The sequence below is a fragment of the Mus caroli genome, chromosome 1 (assembly GCF_900094665.2).
Source record: "Mus caroli chromosome 1, CAROLI_EIJ_v1.1, whole genome shotgun sequence".
Taxonomy (NCBI): domain Eukaryota; kingdom Metazoa; phylum Chordata; class Mammalia; order Rodentia; family Muridae; genus Mus; species Mus caroli.
This window is the reverse complement of record NC_034570.1, coordinates 13,269,768-13,275,488: the sequence shown is the minus strand read 5'-3', so window position 1 is coordinate 13,275,488 and position 5,721 is coordinate 13,269,768.

Genomic DNA, 5,721 nt, shown 5'->3' with positions numbered 1-5,721 from the left:
GAACCCAACAGACACAGCTAAAGGAACCTGCAACTATAGCACTTGCCTTTATAATTTTGGAGTCTCAAAAGTCATGGAATGTCTCTTCTAATTTTCTTACATTTAACTTGTGGAAATGATCAATGCTGTTTCTTAAAATCACATATCATTCAAGAAACCACTTTTGTTTTACTTTGTGGTCATATTTTGCTTTTCTCAGAAACAACTTCCTAGGTTATGAGTAAGTAAACTTGTATTTAAAACAGAGAACAAAAGGTAAGGCTAGCTTCTTTGGGTAACAAGGAAGTAGGCATCACTTTTAGACATTTGACTTGATAAAATTGCATTAAATTAATCTTTTTCTTGTTTTCTTCTGCCTCTCAGAAGAAAAAAAAGCAAAGTATTAAAAAACTTATTTGATTATTTAAACTAAAACATACCTTATCAAAATTGTAAAAGGCTAAAGTTTCACTATCTCCATTAGCATGGCTTATATATTTTGCCCAGTGAGTTTATTAGTTAAAATATATATTCTAATAAACTTATATGTTTTGCAGAGATTTTTAATCATAGTAAGCACTCATAGATATTGGTCATTTGAATAAGATTAAATAATCAATATATTCAACTTACAGTTATTGTTTGTCTGTAAAGTCCCAGGCATTATTCTATAAGAAAATATGAGTAATCAAAACAAACAAAGATTCCTGTGCATGGAGAACTGGCATTCCCAAACAAGAAACAGTGCACATCTGGTTTAAAGACACATTAAGACAGAGCAAGGTAAGCAAGTCTGGAAGGCTTTTAGAAAGATATAGTATTTTAAATTCAGGCCTTGTGATATGAAGGTTTCACCTAAAATAAAGAGGGATCAAGTTGTAGATGTTTGGGAAACAGTAGTCAACGAAAGGTGGGTAGCTAGTGCTAAGGCTCCAAGCAAAATGAGGCAAGTCCCTTCAAATAATGTCATGGACTTTAGGAGGAAAAGTGTAAGTATTAGCCCACAGGCTAAAGTAGAGAACCGGAGTTTGGATTTGTAGATCAGTCCTTTTTAGACCATACATTAAATATCATTGAGTCAACTGAAGACTGTTGACATGCAGATTCTGCCTTAGCAGATCTGGGGTAGAGCTTCAGATTTGGCATATTTTAAACACTACATTTTTAGGATGTGTGAATGCCTTTCGTGTGTGTGTGTGTGTGTGTGTGTGTGTGTGTGTGTGTCTGTCTGTCTGTCTGTCTGTCTGTCTGTTGGTCTGTCGGTCTGTCTGTCTGTCTCTGTCTCTGTGTGTCTCTCTGTGTGTATATGTCTGTGTGTGTGTGTGTGTGTGTGTGTATAGGTGTCTCTGTGTGTCTGTGTGCCTATAGTTGTACACATGGAATGAAGAAGTCACATAACAACTTGTAGGAATTGGTTATTTCTTTCTACCATGTGTGTCCTTGAGATAGAACTCCAGTTTTTAGGCTTGGTGGCAGATGCCTTTACCTGTTAAGCCATCTCACTGGCTCCAGAGATTTGACATTTTTAATAGCTCAGAAGTGATGCTATGATACTACATTATCAGTCCATGTACTAGTCTTTGAGTAGCAGGCTTACAGTACATTTTAAAGAATGTTGGCTGTTGCATGAGAAAAATGGGCAGTCACTGTAGTTATGCAAGAGAGCTGTTGCCAACAGATCTAGTAATACATAAAAGCCCTAAACATTGTTATGGGTACTGTAGTGCCCAGCCATCCTGCTGCTGCAACACCACAGCAGCAAGAACTCACAATTTCAAAGTGGGAGAAGTCTGGCTTCTCTATATTATCAGAAGGATCCTTCCTGGCATGGCTCCTTTCATGTGCCTGGGAAGGAAGAGTGATGAAAGAGAGCAGCCCAGAAAGAGGACACAGGAGTTTAGCACTTTTTTGCTGAACCAGGATTTCTAGATTTGCAGATCCACAGTACACCACAGACAAGAACCAAGGTATGTGTGCTGCCCTACTTTTGTATTTGCTGCCTCTAAGCAGGAAGGAAGCAACAGATTTCCTTATATGGGTTCTGCCTCCAGCTGACACCAGGTATAAGTGATGTCCTGCACTGAGCTCTTTTTCTCCTTGAGGCTCCATAAAGACCACTTTCTAGGCTAGTGGTACTGTCTAGACATAAGTGAATATCTCTTCATCATTTTCCTATGTCTTTCTCCTAGCAGTCATCTCTGTTCTCATACTTTGGTCTTTGTATCATGTTGTCCCTTCAATATGGTACTATCACGTCATCCTTATCTGGTAAAGTTCTCATGCCTCCTTGTTGGAGTGGGAAAAGGCCTACCACCTCCCCTCCATCCAGGTAGGCATCATGTCACATTTAGTTTTCATAAGAAGATTCAGATGCCAGCCCCTGGAGACCATCAAACAGGGATACTCACACAGCCCTCTGAACCCTCTCATTGAAATCTCTTTGTAAAGATAATCCCCCACAGCCACTTAGAAGCCCTGACTACAGTTTTCCACTTGAAAGACATTTTACTCTGGGTATGTCTTTGTGAAGTTTGGGCTTTCTATGGATAATCAAAACTTATTTTGAAGACGTTCATGTATTTCTTTGTTTACATAGAAAGTGTGCTACTAAGTATATGCTTTTTTAAGAATTTTGAGATCACCATAACTTTTTTCATTAATTTATTTATCCACTTTATATCCTAATTGCAGTACCCCTTCCCTCCTCCCTCCTCTATCCTATCCTCCTAGTCTCATTCTCTCACTCCTTCTCCCATTCCTCCCCTCCCTTCTCCTCAGAGAAGGGTAGCACTTTTCTCCCCCCGCCCCCATACCAGCCCACCCTGGCACATCAAGTCTCATCAGAACTAAAGGCAACCTATCCCACTGAGGCCAGACAAGACAGCCCAGCTAGGAAAAAGGGATCCAAAGATAGGGAACAAAGTGTGAGTCACAGGACTACTTGCTAGGGGATCCATATACAGAACAAGTTCATATCTGCTACATATGGTTAGGGGACCTAAGTATAGTCCATTCTTTCTCTTTGGTTTGTGGCTCAGTCTCTGTGAGTGCCCATGGACCCAGGAAAAATGGCTCTTTAGATCTTCTTGTGGTTTCCTTGACCCCTACATCTCCCTCAATCCTTCTCACTACTGTTCCATAAGGCTCTCTGAGCTCTACCTAATTTTTGACTGTGGATCCCTGCATCTGTTTCCATCAGTTGCTAGATGAAGGTCTCAGAGGACAGTTATGCTAGGCACTTGTCTGCAGTCATAGTAGAGTATCATGAATAGTGTCAGGAGTTGGTTCTCTTCCATGCAGTGGGTCTCAAGTTGGGCCAATCAGTAGATGGCCATTCCCTCAATATCTGTTCCATCTTTAACCCAGAAACCTGGGACAGGGAGGCTCCTGGGAGGATATGGAGGTGAGCCTAGCTGAGACTACTAGCAGTCAGGAATATGGAGCCTTGAAGTGGCCACCTCTTGTAGCCAGTCAGGACTTCTCAGAGGAAGGGGGGATACCAACCCACCCAATAATTCCTAATCTTCAAAAAATTTAAAAAATAATCCCCAGAAACCAAATTTAACCAAATAGTCCTTGAGAATCCTACACTTTTCTTAAATGTACTGTAGCATGACTATGATAAGCATTTAAAAAATAAATTTAATCACTGCTAGAAAGACAAACCATGGCTACTTCATAACTAGGAAATTTCTAGTAAAACATGTGCAGATGTGGTTTTGGGCCACTGAAAATGTAGAAGCATCACACATTGAAAGATGGAGTAATGAGAAGAGTCCTCAACCCTATCATATCAGGGAACTTAGAGCTCCACTCATTTTACATTGTCTTGATATGGTCACTGAAAGCAATAGGGTTCAGAAAACTGGGACCACCAATAAGATGTTAGTGAACATTACTATCTTTGGAAGAATGCCTTGCTAACTTTAATATGACCACTATTTGTGTGAAGGGAAATGGGGAAATAGAGTCATGTTGGATAAATATATCAATGAGCTGAAAATTCTATTTATCCATTGGGATGAGTTGTGGCATGCTCACCAGCTCATCTATAGTCTGGTTTTTGTTTTTGTTTTTGTTGTTGTTGTTTTGTTTTGTTTTGTTTTTGTTTGCCACTTTGAAAGCAGAGTCACACAGAAGCCACCCTTCAAAGGTGGCCAACAGTCAGGTCTATCTAGTTACCCACTCTTCCCAGGGTCTTTCGTCTGTCATCCACCATCACCCACACTTGTTTACAACCAAGTCATATAAAATTCTACTGTCTGGAGATATTTAGATAATTTGATTTCCACAGCTATAAATGGCTTCTCTCATTTTTCAGAAACAGTTATTTGTTATATAATAAACTCTTAATGTTTGATGCAGTTTTTTCCCTACCACTACAGAGAAACCACTCTTTTCTTTCTTTTTTTGTTTTTCTCTCTCTTGTAATTAATTAATTAATTTTTATTTACTTTACATTGCTCACCTCCTTCATATTCTTCCAATCTTTTCCTCTATCTCTCCTTCTGAATCTGTTTCTCTTCCCTTTTTCCTCAGAAAATGGGAGGCCTCCCATGGGTATCAACCAGTTTGGCACACCAAGTTGCAGTAATACTAGGCACATCTTCTCCTACTGAGGCTAGAGGAGGCAAGTCAGTATGGGGAAAGGGTCCCAAAGACAGGCAACAGAGTCAGAGAGGAGCCCTACATGAAGACAAAACTGCACAACTGTTACATATGTGCAGAGGGCCCAGGTCAGTTCCATGTAAGTTCCCTAGTTAGTGGTTTAGTCTCTGTGGGCCAGGTCAGTTGGTTCTGTAGGCTTTCTTGACGTGTCCTTGACTCCTCTCAATCCTTTAAGCCTTCCTTCCCTCTTCCTCAGGATTCCCCAACCTCTGTCTATGCTTTTGTTTAACTATAGATATCTGCATTGGTTTCCATCACTTGTTAAGTGAAGCATCTTTGATTATGGCTATTGTAAACTCCTGTCTGCAAGTGGAGTATCAATATCATGATATTCCTATCATGAACAGTGTTGGGGTGGACTCCTTTTCATTCCTTAGGTCTCACGATAGACTTGTCATTGGCTGGCCTTTTCCTCAATTTCTGCTCCATCTTTACTTGTGTACATCTTGTAGTGAGGGCAAAATATAGGTTGAAGGTTTTGTAGCTGGTTTGGTGTCCCAGTACCTCCATTGGAAGTCTTGATTGATTACAGGAAATGGCCAGTTCAAACTCCATATTCCCTATATCCCCATTGCTATGAGTCTTAGGTAGAGTTACCTTCACAGATTACTAAGAATTTCTATTGCCCTAGGGTTCTAGCTTGTCCCAGAGATGCATGTCCCCATTCTAATTGTCTTTTCCAGTACTCCTTTCTTTGGTCCTTCCTCAACCTGATTTTTCCTGTTCCTATCCCCAACCCCATGCAGTCCTCCATCCACCCATGATGTCTATTCTACTTACCCTTCTCAATGAGATTCATGTATTCCCCTTGAGCCCTCCTTCCTACTTATCTACTTTGGATTGTAGTATAGTTATTCTTTACAGCTAATATCCACTTATAAGTGATTACATACCATGCTTGTCTTTCCGAGTCTGGGTTACCTCATTCAGCATAATGGTTTCTAGTTCCACCCATTTGCCTGCAAAATTCATGATGTCATTGTTTAATAGAGTAAATGTATCACATATTCTTTATCCACTCTTTGTTTGAGGGACATGTAAATTGCTTCCAGCTTCTGACTATTATGAATAAAG